The sequence below is a fragment of the Haematobia irritans genome, chromosome 5, assembly GCF_050003625.1.
Source record: "Haematobia irritans isolate KBUSLIRL chromosome 5, ASM5000362v1, whole genome shotgun sequence".
Taxonomy (NCBI): Eukaryota; Metazoa; Arthropoda; class Insecta; order Diptera; family Muscidae; genus Haematobia; species Haematobia irritans.
In genome coordinates this window covers 98,625,496-98,648,725 of record NC_134401.1, presented here as the reverse complement: position 1 = coordinate 98,648,725, position 23,230 = coordinate 98,625,496, and positions in this window count along the sequence as shown.

Below are 23,230 nucleotides of genomic sequence, written 5' to 3'. Positions count from 1 at the left end.
AATTAACTTTTTAATTGACCTTCAATTAATTTTTAATTGATATTATCATTTCTGTGATTGAAGACTTTTCAATTAAAAGTTAATTGGATCAATTAATCTCGTGATTGAATCAGAAAAATTTTTTTTTGTGTGTAGTAATATATGGTATTCTGTTGTTCTCATACTTGTAGGGAAACCATTGGCGTCAAAATTTGTTAAAATATCTTTAGAAAAATTTGAACCATCTTGTGTGAATTTTGAATTTAAGTTAAATTATGTTCATCATTCGTATGACATTTTTTTACAATTTTTAGTTCATATCATTATAGTAAGCAAAAAATACTAAATATAAATGAAAAGTTTACACAAATGGCAAAATTTAACTAAAATCAACAAATTTGATTTTATTAAAATAATGTTTCAATCGGTTATCGATATTTTTGTCCGCTTTTTCTTTTTTACGCATTCATTTTGGTATATTTTCATACCACACCTTGACATTTTGGTCTCAGATCCCGTAAAGTATATACACGCAAAAAAATAATTCTTTCCTCCCAAACGAAATTTTAGACAAACAAAGTTCGTTTCTCATTTGCTTTTCGCTGTAAGGAAGTGTATTTGGAAGAAAAGTATATACTTTTTGTGATAAACGTTTATTCTTTTCCAGGATGTAAAAACAATTTCATAAAGACTAACTCAAAAAAAAAAATTTTTCTGGCTAATTGCATTTTCCCTCACATCTTTCTCACTTCCACGAAGATTTTTAGTTCTTAGCACCTTTTTCTGTAATACAAACAATGTAGAAGAAATTATACGATTTCATAAATTTTTAAAATTTTTTTACCTTTCGCCTGGACGGAGAATCGAACCGCGGACCATGCACTTTGTAAGCCAACACACTAACCACTGAGCTATGTACCTGTTATGGTCATCAAGAGATAAATATCCATATAAGTTATATTTATATAGCATAGCTTGCGGCGCCCACGAACCGAATAAACAAAGTTTATTTAACAGAAACAAACATTTAGTTTGGCACCGTGGAGCAGTGGTTGCTACGTCTGACTCTCATGCCAAGGGTCGTGGGTTCGATCCCTGCTTCGACCAAAGTTTTTTTTTTTTTTACATACATTCTACATATGTTCGGAAGATTCCGAAAAAAATGTTCAACATTACATTGTACTATATTAAATTTTGAACTATAAAATGTGTTTTATTAAAGACCAAAAGTCAGAAAAGAAGAGTGTTTGATATAAACGAAATGGACTCTGTTGTTGTTTCAAAAATAACTTTTTTTATTGAAAAAATAAAAACTTTGTAACAAACGAATTTTTTTGGTGATAAAAGTTTAAAATTTTCGAAGCAATTCAAAAAACTCTAACAAAAGAAAAACGTTTTCGGTACACGTTTTCCAAACGTTTTTTTTCTTTGCGTGTACATATATTAATGGTTATGGTGAAATTCTGACTGGATCTAGCGATGTCTGTTCGTCCATCTATTGAAATCACGCTCACTTCCGAACGAAAATTGGTCCATATCGGTCCATAATTATATATAACCTCCATATACACCGATCTCCAGATTTGACTTCCGCCTCTTTGAAGCCTTTGAAGCCTCTTTGAAGAGCATACTTTACCCGAAACGGTTGAAATTTTACTCTATTATTCTCATGTAAAAATTGGTTCATAATTATTTATAGACTCCTATATATAAAACGATCAAGAGATAAAGAGGGCTGTTTTACACCCTCCACCGTAGGGTGGGGAGTATATTAACTTTGTCATTCCGTTTGTAACACGTCGAAATATTGGTATGGGAACCCATAAAGTATACAAAGTATATAAAGTATATATATGTTACTCTAGGTTGTTGTTAAAATATGAGTCGATCTAGCGATGTCCGTCTGTCGAAATTACGCTAACTTCCGAACGAATCCAGCTGCCGAGTTGAAACTTGGCACAAATAGTTGTCATTGATGTATGTCGAACGGTATTGTAAATGTGTCATATCGGACCATTTTTAGGTAAAGCCTCTATATAAGTCAAACTCCATATTTAGCTTGCGGAGCCTCATGGAGGAGTATATTTCATCCGATCCGATTCAGTGCTAGTATATGGCCTCTAATAACCATGCAAAAATTTATCCATATCGGTCCATAATTATATAAGGCCCCCATATAAACAGACCCCCAGATTTGATTTCTCATCGATTTTCCGATCTAGTTGAAATTTGGCTCTCGTATTACCGCGCGATGGGGTTCTAAAAATTCGGCCTGGCCGGAATTTTTGATCGTAACAGGTTGGCTGACCCCGGTCTAACAAAGAAAAACACATTTTATTTCTCAAAATTCGTTTTTATTATTCAACATAGTTCCCTTCAAGAGCGATGATACAACGATTATAACGACCTTCCAATCTTTTGATACCATTTTGGTAGTACTCCTTCGGTTTTGCCTCAAAATAGGCCTCAGTTTCGGCGATCACCTCTTCATTCCAGCCAAATTTTTTCTGAGAACAAGAAAAAGTCGCTGGGGCCAGATCTGGAGAATACGGAGGGTGTGGAAGCAATTCCAAGCCCAATTCATGAATTTTTGCCATAGTTCTCAATGACTTGTGGCACGGTGCGTTGTCTTGGTGGAACAACACTTTTTTCTTCTTCATATGGGGCCGTTTTGCGATTTCGACCTTCAAACGCTCCAATAATGCCATATAATAGTCACTGTTGATGGTTTTTCCCTTCTCAAGATAATCGATAAAAATTATTCCATGCGCATCCCAAAAAACAGAGGCCATTACTTTGCCAGCGGACTGTTGAGTCTTTCCACGCTTTGGAGATGGTTCACCGGTTGCTGTCCACTCAGCCGATTGTCGATTAGACTCAGGAGTGTAGTGATGGAGCCATGTTTCATCCATTGTCACGTATCGACGGAAAAACTCGGATGTATTACGAGTTAACAGCTGCAAACGCCGCTCAGAATCATCAACACGTTGTTGTTTTTGGTCAAATGTGAGCTCGCGCGGCACCCATTTTGCACAGAGCTTCCGCATATCCAAATATTGATGAATGATATGACCAACACGTTCCTTTGATATCTTTAAGACCTCTGCTATCTCGATCAACTTCATTTTACGGTCATTCAAAATCATTTTGTGGATTTTTATACCCACCACCATAGAGAATGGTGACGGGGTATAATAAGTTTGTCATTCCGTTTGTAACACATCGAAATATCGATTTCCGACTATATAAAGTATATACATTCTTGATCAGGGAGAAATTCTAAGCCGATATAATGATGTCCGTCTGTTCGTCTGTCTGTCTGTTGTAATCACGCTACAGTCTTCAATAATGAAGCAATCGTGCTGAAATTTTGCACAAACTCGTCTTTTGCCTGCAGGCAGGTCAAGTTTGAAGATGGGCTATATCGGTCCAGGTTTGATATAGTCCATATAAACCGACCTCCCGATTTGGGGTCTTGGGCTTATAGAAACCGAAGTTTTTATCCAATTTCCCTGATATTTGAAATCTAGAGGTATTTTATGATCATAAAGAGGCGTGACAAAAATGGTGAGTATCGGTCCATGTTTTGGTATAGCCCCCATATAGACCGATCTCCCGATTTTACTTCTTGGGCTTATAGAAACCGCAGTTTTTATTCAATTTACCTGAAATTGGAAATCTAGAGGTATTGTAGAACCACAAATACGTGTGCCAAAAATTGTGAGTATCGGTCCATGTTTTGGTATGGTCCCCATATAAAACGACCTCCTGATTTGGGGTCTTGGGCTTATAGAAACCGAAGTTTTTATCCAATTTCCCCGAAATTTGAAATCTAGAGGTATTTTATGATCATAAAGAGGTGTGCCAAAAATGGTGAGTATCGGTCCATGTTTTGGTATAGCCCCCATATAGACCGATCTCCCGATTTTACTTCTTGGGTTTATAGAAACCGCAGTTTTTACTCAATTTACCTGAAATTGGAAATCTAGAGGTATTGTAGAACCACAAATACGTGTGCCAAAAATTGTGAGTATCGGTCCATATTTTGGTATAGCCCCCATATAGACCGATCTCCCGATTTTACTTCTTGGGCTTATAGAAACCGCAGTTTTTATTCAATTTACCTGAAATTGGAAATCTAGAGGTATTGTAGGACCACAAATACGTGTGCCAAAAATTGTGAGTATCGGTCCATGTTTTGGTATGGTCCCCATATAAACCGACCTCCTGATTTGGGTATTGGGCTTATAGAAACCGTAGTTTTTATCCAATTTGTCTGAAATTGGAAATCTAGAGGTATTTTAGGACCATAAAGAGGTGTGCCGAAAATGGTAAGTATCGGTCCATATGTTGGTATAGCCCCCATATAGACCGATTTCCCGATTTTACTTCTTGGGCTTCTAGAATCCGAAGTTTTTATCCTATTTGCCTGAAATTGGAAATCTAGAGGTATTTTCGGGTCATAAAGAGGTGTGCCGAAAACGGTAAGTATAGGTCCATATTTAAGTAGTTTTTATCTGATTTGCCTGAAATTGTAAATATTCTGGAATTTTGGGCTCACAAAAACGTGTATCGGATTAAGTTTTTATCGGTCCATTTGGTAATGCCTCCATATAGACCGACTTCACTTTTTGAGGGTGTAGAAGGCGCACTAATCATGGAAATTGCTTGAAGCTCTATGTAAAATTTCCAGATTTTACTTCTACAGATTTAAGATTTCAAATCAAGACGTTATTTTATAATTTTCTTATAAATCCAGAATCTGATATAGTCCTCATAGGTGAAATCTTTGAATTTATCTTCGGGAAGTGTCCTCAAGCCCTCCTGAATTTCAAAGGAAACCCTAATATTTGGTTCATGGTGGTAGGTATTTAAGATTCGGCCCGGCCGAACTTAGGGCTGCATATACTTGTTTTTTGATGTTTTCGTCGGTAACCACCTCTTTCGGGCGTCCACTGCATTCACCGTCCTCCGTGCTCATTTCACCACGCTTGAATGTTGCATACCAATCAATTATTGTTGATTTCCCTGGGGCAGAGTCCGGAAACTCATTATCAAGCCAAGTTTTTGCTTCCACCGTATTTTTTTCCCTTCAGAAAACAGTATTTTATCAAAACGCGAAATTCCTTTTTTCCATTTTTTTTCACAATAAGACGCTCTATCACACAAACTAATTGACTTACAGACGTCAAATTTTGACACAAAACATTTGAAGGTTGGTACTATATAAAAATAATATGCATTTAATACTAGCGATGCCATCTATGTGTCAGACCGGGGACTTATCAGCCAACCTGTTATATAGAAATCACACTATCACATTTGAATTCCATTACGAAAAGCTTTATTTTTTAATGCAATAAATCAAAATGCTTTTGTAAGCTTGTAAACAATAAAATGATTGGTCACTGTAATAAATCTGTCAGCTGTGAGGCAAGAGACTTAGAAATTATAGCAACCTGATGATGGCTGCAATACATATCAGCCTGCCAAACATATAGTGCTAGATTATGAACACTATTTTTGGCTCAAACAGTCCTTATGTTGGGCCACAAAGAGCTTTTTAAAAGAAATCATTCCACTGTGCCTCAATGCCAACACAAAACAATCTCATTGGCTGTCAGTATACGAGTGTGTATGTGTGGTGGTAATACAAACACAAATCATTTAAGAAACAACATCCACGCAATGTTGGTTTTTATGTTTTCGTCCTATGCAAGTTTCATCAATGCTATGAAAGACGTTCATACATTGGACATTCACAGTCGGCAGTCGGCAGTCATTCGTGAACAAAAGAAGGGATGCCATTTCATTGAAAAACGTCTACACTAAACAATGCTCACTCATCGACTAAAAGCGGATAATTGTAAACAAACAAGGACGTTAGCTGGCTGGCTTGGTGGCTGACAGCCTATTTGTTTGCTGCTGTTTGCTCAAAATTGTGGGAAGTTATTGAATTTGTGTTACTTTTGCAGTTGCAGTTGAAGATTTGAGACTGTTAGTGATATAGGTTGTGTATGTGTTTGTCCTGGTTTTGTTTATTTTATGCGGCATGTGGCCAGGGTTGCTCTTCTATAAAGTGCCCTAAGGACTTTTGTGGTTTTGTACTGAATGGTGTTTGGTCCTTTTGTTACACAAAAAACGATTATACTTGACACTTATGTAGTTCATTAACAAAAGGGGAAATCATTGTTACTGGCATCGATCGGCATACTACATTCACTGATTGTGAAAAAAAATTGTGTTAATTCGCTTAAGAGACAATCGAACGGGAACGTCAGCAACATTATTTGCTATTCTGTTTTTTGGGATGCTTGACCTACCTAAGTCATTTGTGTTTGACAAAAGGATACATATCCTCTACTATTCAAAAGGTCCTTCGGGTATGTGCGTGTGTGTCATTAAGTGGTGGAAACAAATTATTGCCATTTTATCTGTTAATGATGCATCCACCCCACTAGTTACACGCGTATTATAAAAGTTATCATTCCTTGGGTGGATATTAAACGAAAGATGAGTATATAGCCAAAAACTATAAAAATATAAATTTTTAAAATCGAATAGATGCCCGCTAAGAAATGGGTCTAGTTAGTTAGGGTTTTAGGATATCTAACTCCCCACTGAAAAAAGAAACGGTCTCAGTAGGCCTGCCCAGCGAATGAAGCCGCCGAGTCGCGCCGCTGATATTAGCCGCCGCCGACCCTTTTTTACCAGTCGATGCCGGCGCCGAATATACCGACTCATCTCGATTCCAATTTAGCCGCTAATTAATCAAAAATATTAATTCAAAGCATAAAAATGTATTTATAACACTGTTGCCACTCGTGCCAAAAATAAGCAATCAAAATTTGAAAAAAAAAATTTACCAAATTTAAAAAAATTAAAATTTTATTTCTATGGAAAATTTCGTCAAAATTGTATTTCTATAAAAAACTTTATTACTATTATTTATTAAAAAATTTAATTCTATGGAAAACTTTGTCAAAATTTTATTTCTATAGAAAACTTTGTCAAAATTTTATTTCTATAGAGAAAACCTTGTCAAAATTTTATTTCTATGGAAAATTTTGTCAAAATTTATTTCTATAGAAAATGTTGCCAAAATTTTATTCCTATAGGAAATTTTGTTTAAATTTTATTTCCATAAAAAAACGTTATTTCTATAGATTGTTTATACCCTCTACCATAGGATGGGGGTATATTAACTTTGCCATTTCGTTTGTAACACATCGAAATATTGCTCTAAGACCCCATAAAGTATATATATATTCTGGGTCGTGGTGAAATTCTGAGCCGATCTAAGCATGTCCGTCCGTTCGTCTGTTGAAATCACGCTAACTTCCGAACGAAACAAGCTATCCACTTGAAACTTGTAGTTATTGATGTAGGTCGGATGGTATTGCAAATGGGCCATATCGGTCCACTTTTACGTATAGCCCCCATATAAACGGACCCTCAGATTTGGCTTGCGAATCCTCTGAGAGAAGCAAAGTTCATCCGATCCGGCTGAAATTTGGTCCGATCTGGCTGAAATTTGGTACATGGTGTTAGCATATGATCTCTAACAATCGCACAAAAATTGGTCCACATCGGTCCATAATTAAAGGGTGATACGGACAAAATTTGGTCAAGGGAAAACGCGTGTAAATCGGTGAAATCGTTTATTTAAAAAATCAAATTAAATTTCTTTTTCAAGTTCAATTAATATAAAATTCAGGAAAAATATTCAGTTAGGCTTTCGCTTTTCCAAATCCGAATTGCCGGGCCTCACGCTTGACACCTGCCATCAGATTTTGTACAGCCACCTTGTCCACCTTCTTCGCCGCAGAAAGCCAGTTTGCCTTGAACTGCTGCTCGTCCTTAGCAGTTTTTTTGGTCTTCTTTAGGTTCCGCTTGACAATAGCCCAGTATTTCTCAATTGGGCGAAGCTCTGGCGTGTTGGGAGGGTTCTTGTCCTTGGGAACCACCTGCACATTGTTGGCGGCGTACCATTCCATGGCCTTTTTACCGTAATGGCAAGATGCCAAATCCGGCCAAAACAGTACGGAACAACCGTGTTTCTTCAGGAAAGGCAGCAGACGTTTATTCAAACACTCTTTCACGTAAATTTCTTGGTTGACAGTCCCGAAAGCTATGAAAATGCTGCTTTTCAAGCCACAGGTACAGATGGCCAAACCAGATATTCTTTGCGAACTTTGACAGTTTTATGTGCTTGAAAATATCTGCTACCTTTCCCCTTCCTTTTGCCCTATAAAACTGCTGTCCCGGAAGCTGCTTTTAGTCGGCTTTGACGTAGGTTTCGTCGTCCATTACCACGCAGTCAAACTTCGTCAGCATCGTCGTGTACAGCCTCCGGGATCGCGCTTTGACCGTCGTATTTTGTTTATCATCGCGATTTGTAGTCACTACCTTCTTGTAAGTCGATAGTCCGGCTCGTTTTTTGGCTCGATGCACGGTTGTAGACGATACACCCAGCTTATTTGCGGCATCTCGGAGAGAGAGGTTAGGGTTTCGCTTGAAAATACCTGCAACTCTATTTGTCGTCTCAGCGGCTTCCGGTTTTCGATTTCCCCCCGATCCAGACTTCCTGGCTGTCTACAAACGTTCCCCAAACACTTTAATTACACTTGTAACGGTTGATTTGGCAACTTTTAGCGATTTTGCCAGCTTTGAGTGCGAGTATCTCGGATATTCGCGATGCGCGAGCAAAATTTTGATACGCTGCTCTTCTTGCTTGGACGGCATTTTGACAACTGAGAAGTGAATTCCAAAATCAAAATAGGAGCAACATTCTACACACACACACACACCGTCAAAATGAGGGGTGTTCAGGTTTTTTAAATGCAAAATTGAAAGAAATACGTCAAGTTTATATTGACCAAATTTTATATATAGCCCCCATTTATATATAGCCCCCATATAAACCGATCCCCCAGATTTGGCTTGCGAATCCTCTAAGAGAAGCAAATTTCATCCGATCCGGCTGAAATTTGGTACATGGTGTTAGCATATGATCTCTAATAATCGTGCGAAAATTGGTCTACATCGGTCCATAATTATTATAGCCCCCATAAAACCGATCCCCAGATTTGGCTTGCGGAGCCTATAAGAGAAGCAAATTTCATCTGATCCGGATGAAATTTGGTACATGGTGTAAGTATATGGTCATTAATAACTATGCAAAAATTGGTCCACATCGGTCCATAATTATATATAGTCCCCATATAAACCGATCCCCCAATTTGGCTTGCTTGCAACCATGCTGGAATTGGTTCATATCAGTCCATAATTATATATAGCCCCATATAAACCCATCGCGAGATTTGGTTTTTGAGCCTCTTGGAGAAGCAAAATGCATCCGATCTGGTTGAAATTTGGTACGTGGTGGTAGTATATTATATTTAACAACCATGCCAAAAGTGGTCCATATCAGTCCATAATGATATATAGCCCCCATATAAACTGATCCCGAGATTTGGTTTTGGAGCCTCTTGGAGGAGCAAATTTCATCCGAGTTAGTTGAAATTTGGTACATTGTGCTAGTATATGGCCGTTAACAGCCATGCCTAACTAGGTCCTTATCGCTCTATAATTATATATAGCCCTCAGATAAATCGATCCCCAATCACACAAAAATTGGTCCATATTAAGTTAATAATTGTAGCTACCATATAAGCGACCCCCATATTTAAATTCTGGCTCTCCACTTATCGTGCAAAAGTTCATAGCGATTCGTAATTATTTGGAGACTTACCTATACATAACTTTTTTCTCTAATATATACCACGTATGGACTAACTCACAATTTAGAAAATGATGTTAAGAAGTTTTAAGATACCTTGCCATCGGTAAGTGTTACCGCAACCCAAGTAATTCGATTGTGGATGACAGTCTTTCGCAGAAGTTTCTACGCAATCCATGGTGGAGGGTACATAAGATTCGTCCTGGCCGAACTTACGGCCGTATATACTTGTTTGTGTTCACATAAAACCACGTGCCACTTCTGAGTAAATAAATTAACACAAAACACAGTAATTCCGTATTCTCCATCCATTCCAAGAAACAATCAACATACGACTTACGCGCAAAACAAAAATCGTGTGTACCTGCTCAATGTTTTTATAAAATTCTTTTCGCTGCAAAAAAGTTAAAAAATTAAATTGTCACGAAAAAAGTCTGCATGGTCTTTATGGTTGTAGACATGTCTATACGTAACCTATAAAAATACTTTTTTCCCTGCAAAAAGTCGAAAAATTGAATGGTCAGGTACATGATTTTCCCGACCATGTAATGGTCTCAAATTCTATCATTTAAATAATAGAACATGTGTGCGACATTTGAGAACCATTTAAATGCTTATTGCCAGCATATATTTTTCTCTGCTCGAAAATTATTTTTACGAAGACGAAATACATGCTCTAGATAAGCATTAAATGGATGCGGGAAACATGTCCAAACATGTTTTTTTTCTGTGCGTGTATAGAAAATTTTGTCAAAATTTTATTTCTATAGAAAATTTTGTCAAAATTTTATGTTTTTTTAGAAAATGATGTCAAAATTGTATATCTCTCTTATTTGGAGAGGTATATTTTGCAAAATCTACCAAAACATCAAAAATTCTACCAATCTACAAAACAGTAAAAAATCTATTATGTTATTTGTGGTAGAATTCTACCAACTTTGGCAACCGTGATTTTAAATTGTTGTATTTTCTGACAAAATTTTGAACCTTCAGTCCAAAATCTTGCAATATCAAGTTTATATAATAACTTCGCAAAAATCTTGTTCAGAAGATATATGCTCAGAATAAAATTTGATTGTAAGGTTGGTTGTACAACTTATAAATATTTCGATAACCTCAATTTGATTTTGCGATGTTTTAATTTATGTCCTTAAAAAACGAAAACGAATTTTGCTTAGCATAGAAGATGCATTTCTTTGATTTAAAGTTTTATTTCCTTTGTCCAAAAGTTGATAAACTTTTCTATGAAGTCGTTTTGACCTTATATTTAAGTGATACGATTTAAAACGAGGTACCTTTATATGAAAGAAAATTTTGTTTAGTTAAGGTCAACTTTGCCTTAAATAATTCTGAAAAATACTTTAAACCTAATGAAATCGTATTTAAGTTTGTTTCACATTTTGTATCACGGCTGCAAAGAACAACAAACGTTCAAAAATAGGATATGTTTTTCAATATTAGGTTAGGTTAAAATGGCAGCCCGATTAAGTTTCAGGCTCACTTAGACTATTCAGTCCATTGTGATACCACATTAACTAAAATTAATTTAATTATTATTATTTTAATTTTCAATATTTAATTTCAAAGACTTGAAACATAGCATAATTTCTACTTGAAATCGAGTCTGAAGTTGACAATTTATGTTAACGTTAAGTTATTTTCAAAGGACGAGCCCTTATTTTTTCTTTGTTTGTGTCCTATCCTTACTTTGTTTTTAACCATTTGGAACACAAAAAGTTAGAGTTTCAGTTTTCATATTCCTCTTTATTTATTTTAGTTAATAATAACAATTCATTTAATGAGATTTTATCACTGGAGATATTACAACAAATGAGACTCTTATTGAACATATACATTATATTAGTTATATATATTAGTTTTAAAGGCAAAAATAAGTAAAAGCCTTTATATGAATTAAAAAAAAAGTTAGACATATAAAAAATTTAATTAAAATAAGTATATATAGTTTAATATATACCACGTATGGACTACGCGGTATATATTACGGTATTAGGAAGTTTTAAGATACCTTGTCATCGGCAAAAGTTACCGCAACCCAAGTAATTCGATTGTGGACGACAGTCTTCAGTAGAAGTTTCTACGCAATTCATGGTGGAGGGTACATAAGCTTCGGCCTCCACCATGAATTGCGTAGAAACTTCTACTGAAGACTGTCATCCACAATCGAATTACTTGGGTTGCGGTAACTTTTGCCGATGACAAGGTATCTTAAAACTTCCTAATACCGTAATATATACCACGTAGTCCATACGTGGTATATATTAAACTTAAAATGGCCGATTAAATACGTATATAATTAAGTTTGACAAAATTTTCTATAGAAATAACATTTTGACCAGGGATCCGGAGCGGTCCATTTTTTTCGCTCCGCTCCGCTCCCGCTCCGGAGAAAAAAAACCGCTCCGCTCCACGCTCCGCTCCTAGAAAAAAAAATCTCTCCGCTCCGCTCCTCTTCGAGAAAATTATAGTACAAACATTGTATTATTTGTTCAATTGAGTTTTATTTTATTTAGAAAAATCGGGCGGTACATATATGGGAGCTATAGCTAAATCTGAACCGATTTCGATGATTTTTTGCACATATAGTTAGTGCTACAGAAGATTACATTTAGCCAACTTTGAGTAAGATCGGTAGATAAATAAGGGTTTTATGACCTAATTTGGCAAAATCGGGCGATACATATATATGGGACCTATATCTAAATCTGAACCGATTTCGATGAAATTTTCAGACTTAAAGGGTGATACAGAAGATTATTTTGTGCTAAATTTGACGACGATCGGTTAGTAAAAAAGTGCAACGTGACCCCATTTGTCGAAATCGGGCAATACATATATATGCACGCAAAGAAAAAAAAAGTTTGGAAAACGTGTACCGAAAACGTTTTTCTTTTGTTAGAGTTTTTTGAAGTGCTTCGAAAATTTTAAACTTTTATCACCAAAAAAATTCGTTTGTTACAAAATTTTTATTTTTTCAATAAAAAGTTATTTTTGAAACAACAACACAGTCCATTTCGTTTATATCAAACACTGTTCTTTTCTGACTTTAGGTCTTTAATAAGACACATTTTACAGTTCAAAATTTAATATAGTACAATGTATTGTTGAACATTTTTTCGGAATCTTCCGAACATATCTACAATATATGTAAAAAAAAAAAAAAAAAAAAAAAAAAAAAACTTTGGTCGAAGCAGGGATCGAACCCACGACCCTTGGCATGCAAGTCGGACGTACCAACCACTGCTCCACGGTGCCAAACTAAATGTTTGTTTCTGTTAAATAAACTTTGTTTATTCGGTTCGTGGGCGCCGCAAGCTATGCTATATAAATATAACTTATATGGATAATTATCTATTGATGACCATAACAGCTACATAGCTCAGTGGTTAGTGTGTTGGCTTACAAAGTGCATGGTCCGCGGTTCGATTCTCCGTCCAGGCGAAAGGTAAAAAAAAATTAAAAATTTATAAAATCGTATAATTTCTTCTACATTGTTGGTATTACAGGAAAAGGTGTTAAGAACTAAAAAACCTAGTGGATGTGAAAAAGATGTGAGGGAAAATGCAATTAGCAAGAAAACAATGTTTTTTTTTTTTTGAGTTAGTCTTTATGAAATTGTTTTTACATCCTGGAAAAGAATAAACGTTTATCACAAAAAGTATATACTTTTCTTCCAAATACACTTCCTTACTGCGAAAAGCAAATGAGAAACGAACTTTGTTTGTCTAAAATTTCGTTTGGGAGGAAAGAATTATTTTTTTGCGTGTGGGAGCTATATCTAAATTTGATCCGATTTCTTCCAAATTCAATAGCGTTCGTCCTTGTGCCCAAAAAAACTCCCTGTACCAAACTTCATCAAAATCGGTTAATAATTGCGACCGGAATCCTGTGAACAACAAATACATGGACAGACGGACGGACACCAAGCGCTAGATCGACTCAAGACGTGATTCTGAGTCGATCGGTATATATTTTATGGGGTCTAAAATCAATATTTCTGGTAGGCACATTTTTTGGCAGATCAAACTTATTATACCCTAACCACTATGTGGTTTAGGGTATAATGACTTTAAAACAATGTGTTGAAACATTTTATTAATTTTGAAGATTTTTTCAGAATATTAAATCCATTTTGACTTCATTAAAACGAAATTTTCATTCATGTTAGGATACACATTTTTATGTCGAATCACTTAGCTATAAGGACAAACAGACTTCATTGAAAAGTTTAGAGACTTTTAGACAAGGAAAAAACTTTATTTCAGAGAAATACGTCTTCTATTCTAAGCAAAATTCGTATTCGTATTTTAAGCATGTGAAATATTTGGCCTCCCGACAATATTCTTTGCGGTGCACCATCTACTATTTAATATGTGATAGAAACCAAATTTATGAAAATGGACCAAAATGGACCAAATTCTGTTTGGTCCGACCATCGGACCAAATTTAAAAATTAGAAATCTTTTGGACTAATTTTGGTCCGATCGGACCAAAACGGCAACGCTGATTGGAATTGAAAGTCTATACACAGAGTAGAAGTAACTACACTCCGAAAGTTTTTTTTTTGTTTTGCAACAGACGTAGAGAAGAGGTTTTGTTATATTTGTAATGTGTGTGTGTATGTTTATGTTTGCAACAACCTCCATCGAAATCAGTCCGTGGTATACCTACGAATATTCTTACTCAGATCTAGTGTTACCTAATTTCGCTTTTATCCCTTTATTGTAAAAATAAATTTTCGAACAGCGTTTTTAAGAAATGTTCGTTCTCAAAAAAAGTAGATAACATGCAATAATACAAATCAAGTCATTATTTTTCAATGTGAGAAAAAAAATAAAATAAATGTATATGCGCACATTTTTCAACCAAAATTGAAACTATCCATAATTTTAATTAAATTTTCGAGAACTAATATCAGAAATAAGAGAATGCTAGGATATAGTACAATAGTAAAGCAAATATGAATGTCCTTACACTGAAAAAAAAGAATTTTTCTTAATTATTAAAGTCACGTTGACCTTACCTCAAAAAATTTATCTTTCATGTTATGATACACATTTTTAAGTAAAATCAATTAATTGTAAGAACATTACAACTTCATTCAAAAATGTATTGACTTTTGGACAAGGAAAAAAACTTTATTTTAGAGAAATGCGTCTTCCATGTTAAGCAAAATTTGCATTCTTATTCTAAGGACATGAAATCTTTGACTTCACGACAATATTTTTTCAATGTGGAAAACTAAAAAATTAAATATAAATAAGATCGTTTAATTGCATTTATTTGACGTTCATTACAAACATATTTGTAGTAATACGGGATGAAATTGATCGAAAGTACTGTTGTTACTTTTACAACACATACTAGAGATTTATTTTGACATTTGCCGTTTTTGAAAACAATTACTAAAAAAACACGTTGTGTTTTCCCCAATGTACGTACGTACAAAAATACATATCGTACATTTTAAAAGTTTACTCACACTACGCTAAGTACTAGCTATATTTGAAATTACCTACACAGTGTAATTTCAAAGTTACACATTTCATTCAAGTAATATTTTATTCGGAGCGGAGCGGTTTTTCATTTGGAAACCGCTCCGCTCCCGCTCCCGCTCCGCTCCGGATTTTAGAAATGCCGCTCCCGCTCCGGCAAAAAAAGGACTTGCTCCGCTCCGCTCCGGATCCCTGATTTTGACAAAACAAAATTTTGACAACATTTCTTATAGAAGTAAAATTTGGACAAAATTTTCTATAGAAGTAAAATTTGGACAAAATTTTCTATAGAAATACCATTTTGACAAAATTTTCTATAGAAATAACATTTTGACATGATTTTCTATAGAAATAAAATTTTTAAAAAATTTTCAAAAGATTTAAAATTTTGACAACAGTTTCTACAGAAATAACATTTTGCCAACATTTTCTATAGAAATAAAATTTCGACAAAATTTTCTATAGAAATAAAATTTTGCTAGACTATTTTTGCTCGAGTGGCAAGCATGATTATGAACGGATATGGACCAATTTTAGCATGGTTATCAGCGGCCATATATATTAACAACCGGATCGGATGAATTTTGCTCGTCCAAGTGGCTCCGGAGTTCAAATCTGGGGATCGGTTTATATAGGGGCTATATATAATTATGGACCGATTCCGAACAATTTTTGGCATGGTTTTTAGAGACCATATACTAATACCACGTACCAAATTTCAGCCGTATCGGATGAAATTTGCTTCTCTCTGAGGCTCCGCAAGCCAAATCTGGGGATCGGTTTATATGGGGGCTATATATAATTATGGACCGATGTGGACCAATTTTTGCATGGTTGTTAGAGACCGTATAATAACACCATGTACCAAATTTCAGGCGGATCGGATGAAATTTGCTTCTCTTAGAGGGTCTGAAAGCCAAATTTGGGGGTCCGTTTATATGGGGGCTATACGTAAAAGTGGACCTATATGGCCCATTTGCAATACCATCCGACCTACATCAATAACAACTACTTGTGCCAAGTTTCAAGTCGATAGCTTGTTTCGTTCGGAAGTTAGCGTAACTTCAACAGACGAACGGACGGACGGACATGCTCAGATCGACTCAGAATTTCACCACGACCCAGAATATATATACTTTATGGGGTCTTAGAGCAATATTTCGATGTGTTACAAACGGAATGACAAAGTTAATATACCCCCATCCTATGGTGGAGGGTATAAAAATACACGCAAAGAAAAAAAAACGTTTGGAAAACGTGTACCGAAAACGTTTTTCTTTTGTTAGAGTTTTTTGAATTGCTTCGAAAATTTTAAACGTTTATCACCAAAAAAATTCGTTTTTTACAAAATTTTTATTTTTTCAATAAAAAAAAATTATTTTTGAAACAACAACACAGTCCATTTCGTTTATATCAAACACTGTTCTTTTGTGACTTTAGGTCTTTAATAAGACACATATTACAGTTCAAAATTTAATATAGTACAATGTAATGTTCAACATTTTTTCGGAATCTTCCGAACATATCTAGAATATATGTAAAAAAAAAACAAAAAAACAAAAAAAACTTTGGTCGAAGCAGGGATCGAACCCACCACCCTTGGCATGCAAGTCAGACGTAGCAACCACTGCTCCACGGTCCCAAACAAACTGTTTGTTTCTGTTAAATAAACTTTGTTATTCGGCTCGTGGGCGCCGCAAGCTATACTATATAAATGTAACTTATATGCATAATTATTTATTGATGACCATAACAGGTACATAGCTCAGTGGTTATTGTGTTGGCTTACAAAGTGCATGGTCCGCGGTTCGATTCTCCGTCCAGGCGAAAGGTAAAAAAATTAAAAATTTATAAAATCGTATAATTTCTTCTACATTGTTGGTATTACAGGAAAAGGTGTTAAGAACTAAAAAACACCGTGGATGTGAGAAAGATGTGAGGGAAATGCAATTAGCAAGAAAACAATGTTTTTTTTGAGTTAGTCTTTATGAAATTGTTTTTACATCCTGGAAAAGAATAAACGTTTATCACAAAAAGTACATACTTTTCTTCGAAATACACTTCCTTACAGCGAAAAGCAAATGAGAAAAGAACTTTGTTTGTCTAAAATTTCGTTTGGGAGGAAAGAATTATTTTTTTGCGTGTATGTTAAACATTTCATCGCTTCATAGAAACATGTCTTCACTTCTTCATAACTTCATAGAAATGTTTCATCAACCCAATTTCAAAAAAAAGGAAAGTCAAAAGTCGGGCGGGACCGACTATATTATATCCGGCACCACTTTGTAGATCCACATTTTCAATATCATATCGAATCCGTCCAATGTGTTGTGTGCTATATTTTCAACCAAATTCGGCACACTTTACTACACTATTAATTGCACTCCTTGTGCAAATTTAAAGAAAATCAGGCGTAAATTCTGGCTTCTGGGGCTATATTAGTAGATATAGGGCGAAAGATATATATGGGAGCTATATCTAAAACTGAACCGATTTCTTATAATACCATAACTTGTAATACCCTGTTCCACAGTGTGGCGCAGTGTATAATGATGAAAATGTTAATCACTTATATGAAATGTTCATATATTTCATATCTCCGGATTTTGATGCATCTCATTTCATTGAATCTATGAAAAAACCATTGGAGCCGCAAAATATCTCAAAGCAATAGGATGCAATATGACATTCTGTAATAAATTTGTTCTGCTCTTGTACCATTGGAGCCGCAAATTATCTCAAAGCGATAGATGCAATATGACATTTTGTAAAAAAATTTGTACCGGTCTTGTCAATGAAATTTTTGCGGAATTGGCCAGATTGCTGGAGTACTGGCCAATATATCTCATTTTAAATTTGCCTAAGTTATAACTTCAGCATCTAATATAAGATAAATTCAAATAAACGTTTATAACTCATCTTCTAATTTAATTCACTTAGTTTACCGTGTTTCAAACCAACGAGAGGCGGAGTCAATGCTGTTTTATTAAGGGTGCAGTTGCAAAACTAATTTTAAGGGCGGAGTTTGCAATTCCATACTGGTACACATACAGCAAGTGTGCGCTCAATCTGTATCTATGGTAACAATATTTTTTGGCTTAGGATATGTAAGCAATACAATTATTAATTTCAACATAAGTATTCTAAAATCCGGATTAATGCCACTTTTGTTCAAAAATTAAAAAAAAAAAATGTATATATAATTAACTATTGCATGCAGGACCAATATACAATTTTCTATAATAAGCTATCATCGGCCGCAGCTCATACATTCGTCTCAATGGATTTACTGTAGTACGAAATTTATATTGTATAGACAGAAAATATATCACCTATATTCTTTCTTATTTATGACTGCATAGAAACTGATAAATAAATAAAATAAAAATAAAGTAAATCGCAAGCAATTTCGAACTGCTTTTAAATTAAATTTTCTTCTCAGTAACATTGTGAATTGCCATATCTAGCATAGACCTAAACCGTTATTGTTATGAATTAGTTATTTACAATAACGTTATACTATAACAGGGTGTTTGTAAATGCAATAGTTTTTAGAACTTTATAGTTACCCTGTTTTGATTTTGCAACTAGACCTTTCCCATATATTATCGATATTATGAGTGTCCCTGTTTGCAAAGGTTATGAAAGATACTAAAGGCAGAATGATATGGCTTCGTCGTTGGCAAATCGGGGATCAGGAAGTTCAAAGCTTCAAACAAGTAAGTAAAGTAGAGAGTCGGGCCGGGCCGACTTAGCATACCCTAAACCACCCCTACTGAATTAGTAATCATAATCATTTGTAGGTATCATCGAAATATGTTAGGGAAAATCCGTATTTCCTTATTTGAGAAAATTAAGGTGTGTATGTTTATGAGAGCTGTATCTTAATCTGAACAGAAACACCTGATATTTCCCAGAAAAAAATATCTCCAAAATATTTCCAATTAAACAGTTGATTGAAGTTGAAAATTTTTTAATTAATAAAATTATTGATACAATTAAATTTTTAATCAAACTTAATATTTAGATAAAAATTTACTTCAAACAATCAAATTTTTAATCAAACTAAAAACGCCAAGTCATATGAAAAAGTAATTGAAAATAGTTAAATTTAAGAAATTAAAACTTAATTGAAATTTTCAAATCAAATCAACTAATTTTTTAATCAAATATTTGTTTATGCCCAATTAAAACTGTGATTGGTACTGTCATTTTCGTGATTGTAGACATTTAAATTAAAAAATTTATTGGATAAATTAATTTCGTGATTGAAGGGAGCCACCGTGGTGCAATGGTTAGCATGCCCGTTCGAACCCACGTGTATGCAAACACTAAAAAGTTTTTCGACCAAACACAAACAAGTTTTTCAACTGTGGATTATCCCACATCAGTAATGCTGGTGCAATTTCTGAGTGTTTCAAAGCTTCTCTAAGTGGTTTCACTGCAATGTGGAACGCCGTTCGGACTCGACTATAAAAAGGAGTTCCCTTGTCACTGAGTTTAACATAGAATCGGGCAGCACTCAGTGACAAGAGAGAACTTCACCACTGTGGTATCACAATGAACTGAATAGTCTAAGTGAGCCTGAAATATCGGGCTGCCACTATACCTAACCTTCGCGATTGAATCAGAATTTTTTTGTGTGTAAGATATATACTTGATATTACACCTACAGAGTTAGTAGACCACTTATATTGAGTTCATTATTAAAAACGATGAAATCTAAACTAAGTTGGATAATATTTAGGAGGTTTGGTTCATACCACAGAGGATCACCTTGTGCTAATTTTGAGTATGATCGTTTAATAAATAATGCTATTATGACCAAGTTTTGGAAAATCGGCCGGTGCATATATATGGGAGCTATATCTAAATCAGCACCGATTTCGATGATTTTTTTTAACATATAGTTAGTACTATAGAAGGAAGCCACCGTAGTGCAATGGTTAGCATGCCCGCCTTGCATACACAGGGTCGTGGGTTCAAAACCTGTTTCGACCAAACACCAAAACGTTTTTCAGCGATGGATTATCCCACCTCAGTAATGCTGGTGACATTTCTGAGTGTTTCAAAGCTTCTCTGAGTGGTTTCACTGCAACGTGGAACACCGTTCGGACTCGGATCCCTTGTAGTAGATCCCTTGTTTCGTTGTCTAGGAGCCCGAAAAGTCAAATCGGTCTATATGGGCGGTATATCAAAACGTGGACCGATATATATGCGGCACACTTATTTATGGACCGAAAATACCTGTAGATTTTGAATTTCAGGATGTCAAAATTCGTATGCCTAGACCCTCAAGACCCCAAACCGGGGGTCGGTTTGTAATGGGGCTATATCAAAATCTGGACCGATATAGCCTATCTTGGCCAGCTTGCAGACAAAACACGAGTTTATGCAAAATTTCAGCACGACAGCTTCATTATTGAAGACTGTAGCGTGATTACAACAGATAAATAGGCGGACATGGTTATATCGTCTTAGAGTTTCACCCTGATCAAGAATTTTTATACTTTATGTAGTCGGAAATCGATATTTCGATGAGTTACAAATGGAATGATTAGGTTAGGTTAAAGTGGCAGCCCGTTTAAGATTCAGGCTCACTTAGACAATTCAGTCCATTGTGATACCACATTAACTAAAATTACCTATTACTTATGGGCACTTTTAATTTTAACCGCTGAACCTTCTTGATTATTTTTCTTTGTTGAACCAACCAAATTGTTCCAAAAACATTAGCAGACTGTTTAAGTTAACGTTTTCCAGATCCGCCAGTAATCTGAAGCTATGTGCTCCTAAAAGTTGCTTGCGCTTTACACAAAATGCAGGACACTCACACAAGAGGTGCTTAATTGTTTCCTTTTCCTCCGCATCATGACAGCTCATACAATAGTCATTATACTTCGCGCCTATACATCCAGAGAAGGAATATGATCACCTCAAACATGTTTTAAGAGCAAAATGTTATTTTTGGGTGGTGACCATGTAACATGGTTTTCGCAACCATATTATTTTCTCGCAAATCATGTATCTGATTTCGGCAAGCAGGTTATATTTGACGAGAAAATAACATTTTAGTGGCAAACATGTTACATGGTCACCATACAAAAATAACATTTTGCTCTTGAAACATGTTTGAGGTGATCATATTCCTTCTCTGCGTGTAGTTTTTGCAAAATCGTCTATCAGGCAGCGACCCGTCTCGAGAACACTAGCATATCTAGTGTGCGGTTTAAGTTTAAATGGGGCCATATTTGTTTGGTGTGGTTACAGCCTTTGCATTTCTCCCATCGAATATTTGCCATCATAACAGCCTTCTCACGCAGCATGAGCTTGCAGGTAGCCAGGGGCATACCAACAGATTCTAGTTCCCCTGGAATATGTAAGGTAGTCCCATCCGCTTCGCAGCTCCCCGGTATGTTCCTATTGCCAGGCACCCATATTAGGTGAATATTGTACTGCTCAGCCATCTCATTGAGAGATTTGCGGCAGTCTATGGCCGTTTTCGAGTTGAGGAACACAGAGTCCAGGGATTTTATTGCAGGTTGACTGTCTGAGTATATATTAATGCCCACATTTTTTGGAACATTACTTCTCAGCCAATTCGCCACCTCTCTTATTGCTAATATTTCAGCCTGAAAAACACTACAGTGATTAGGTAATCTTTTCGCTATTCGAAGTTCCAGATCATTAGAATATACACCGAAACCCAATTGTCCATCCACTTTGGAGCCATCAGTGTAGAAATCTATATATTCTTTATTCCCCGGGGTCTGTGTGCACCACGCCTCACTGTTGGGGATTAGAGTCTCAAACTATTTGTCGAAAAGTGGACTCGCCAAAGTGTAACCCACTACGTTAGGCACATATGGCTTTATTTTGAGGACCGAACTGTGACCGTGCCGTTTTCCGACCACAGCGATAGCTCGCGCAACCGCACAGCCGTTGTTGCAGCTGACTGTTTGGCCAAAATGTCTAAGGGTAATAGATGCAGCATGACATTAAGGGAATTTGTTTCTGTCTTGCTGAATGCGCCTGAGATACACAAACACGCCATACGCTGAATTATGTCTAAACTTGTTGGCTGGTGAAGTGCCGGCCACCAGACTACAACACCATATAGCATTATAGGTCTAATCACTGCCGTGTATAGCCAATGCACAATTTTTGGTTTTAGTCCCCACTTTTTTCCTATTGCCTTTTTGCACGAGTACAAAGCTACCGTTGCTTTTCTCGTCCTTTCTTCAATATTAAGCTTAAAGTTCAGCTTCCTGTCCAAAATAACGCCAAGGTATTTTGCACACTCGCCAAAGGGAATTTCAATACCCCCTAAGGAAATGGGCCTAACCGTGGGAGTTTTGCGATCTTTGCAGTACATGGCTAGTTCTGACTTTGCAGGATTTACCCCAAGACCATTGTCTTTCGCCCATTTCTCAGTTATCCGGAGGGCCCTCTGAATAATATTTCTGATTGTGGATGGGAATTTTCCCCTGACTGCTAGAGCCACATCATCTGCGTATGCCACTTTTATCCTTTCCTTTTCTAGGGTAACCAGAAGGTTATTTATAGCAACATTCCAAAGAAGAGGTGATAGAACTCCTCCTTGGGGAGTGCCTCTGTATGTTTGCTTGTCCTAGTGTGGCTGAACTACGTCTCTTCATTAGAAGTTCGTCTAATAGCCTAAGTATACATGGATCAACATTCAGAGTTGTCAGTCAATTTAATATCGAGCTCGGATGGACATTATTGAACGCCCCTTCGATGTCTAGAAACGCTACGATTATGTATTCTTTGATAGATAGTGAGCTTTCAATAAAGCTGACTAGTTCATGTAATGCGGTCTCAGTAGACCTGCCCTTCGAGTATGCATGCTGTCGTTTCGAGAACAAACTTGAATCGTTGCTAGTTCTAAGATAAATATCTATCATCCTCTCCAGAGTCTTAAGTAGGAATGAGGATAAGCTGATTGGTCGGAAATCCTTCTCCCTCGAGTGAG